This window comes from Trichechus manatus, unplaced genomic scaffold, assembly GCF_000243295.1.
Source record: "Trichechus manatus latirostris isolate Lorelei unplaced genomic scaffold, TriManLat1.0 scaffold00013, whole genome shotgun sequence".
Lineage (NCBI taxonomy): Eukaryota > Metazoa > Chordata > Mammalia > Sirenia > Trichechidae > Trichechus > Trichechus manatus.
Window position 1 is genome coordinate 12,932,505 of NW_004443949.1, and position 1,805 is coordinate 12,934,309.

Sequence of the window (1,805 nt, forward strand, 5' to 3'; positions counted from 1 at the left end):
CAAAAACCAAATCCATTGCCTTCGACCCTATAGGAAAGAGTAGCACTGTCCCATAGGGTATATATATACCAAAAAACCAAAGCCATTGCCATCGAGTCAATTCCGATTCATAGCAACCCTATAAGACAGAGCAGAATTGCCCCCATAGGGTTTCCAAGGAGCAGCTGATGTATAAAACTGCCGACCTTCTGGTTAGCAGCAGACCACTTAATCAGTGCGCCACCAGTGCTCATAAGTATATGTACATCTACATCTACAACTGTATGTATATGTATATAAAGAGTGCAACCCTTCCTCCTTGGAAACTCCAACATTTAGAGATGCATAAAGGAGGAAGAACCAAAAGGAGATAGACTGGCTTGTGAGACAGGCGCAAATCCAAATGAAGATGATATGCCACGAAGCTCATGTAATCAGTTGTGTCAAAAGGTGTCCAGTGATTAAATAAAATGAAGACTGAGAGTTTATAATTAGAAAAAATACTTCATAACAAAGCAAAGATATAATTATCTTCAATAATTATAGAAATATAATTATTCTGAATATTCCATTTTGTAAATGACAAATTTGATATGGTCTTCTCATAGGACATAGGAACACCTCCAAGGAATTGAAACAGAAAACACTATGAAAAGAGGCTGAGAAGAAGAAGCAGATAGATGAAACTTTAAAGAACTGTTGTGAAACCATAAATGTAATACAAAAATTAAAATCTACACTAGAAATGATTAAAGGCATAATTTTTACTCATATATTGTAGACAGTAAAAATTAATGCTGTGGAGGACAGGAAAAACTCAAACCAGAATGCAGAGGAAGACAATAGAGAGCAATATGAGTGCAAAGGAGGGGAGGAGATAGGTCTCAGAAGAAAAAATAATTGTCAATAAATGTAAAAATAAAATACAGTATTCATATGTAATGGTAACCACAAGCTAAAATGATATATCCCAAAAACCAGACCAAACCCGTTGCAGTTGAGTCAGTTCCGACTCATATCGACCCTACAGGACAGAGTAGAACTGTCCCATAGAGTTTCCAAGGAGTGCCTGGTGGATTCGAACTGCTGAACCTTTGCTTAGCAGCCGCAGCTCTTAACCACTACCCCAAATGATATAAAATATTCACCTATAAAACATTAGCAAGGATGTAATGAGAGGTGCCTGGAAGAGCACCATTAGTTAAAGTTTTCTGACAATTTATTTGATCTCATACTCAGTGACCCAATATCTTAATTCTCTAGTGCTGCTGTAATAGAAATACCACAAATGGATGGCTTTAACAAAGAGAAAATTATTCTCTCATAGTTTAGGAGGCTAGAAGTCCAAATTCAGGGAACCAGCTCCAGGGAAAGGCTTTCTCGTTCTTTTGGTCCTTGTCATCAATCTTCTCCTGATCTAGGAGTTTCTCAGTGCAGGGATCCCAGGTGCAAAGGACATGCTCTGCTCCAGGCTCTGCTTTCTTGATAGTAGGATGTCGCTCTGTCTCTCTGCTCAATTCTCTCTTTTATATCTCAAAAGAGATTGACTCAAAATACAACTTAATCCTGTAGATTGAGTCCTGTCTCATTAACATAACTGCCTCTAATCCTGCCTCATTAACATTATAGAGGTTAGGATTTACAACACATAGGATAATCACATCAGATCCCAAAATGGTGGACAACTGCACAATCATGGCCTAATCAAGTTGATACACATTTTTGAGAGACACAATTCAATCTATGATACCCAGCAGTTCCACTCCTAGAAACTAATCCTAAACACACTTAAGTTACTTGTAAAATTTTATATATAAAATATTTTA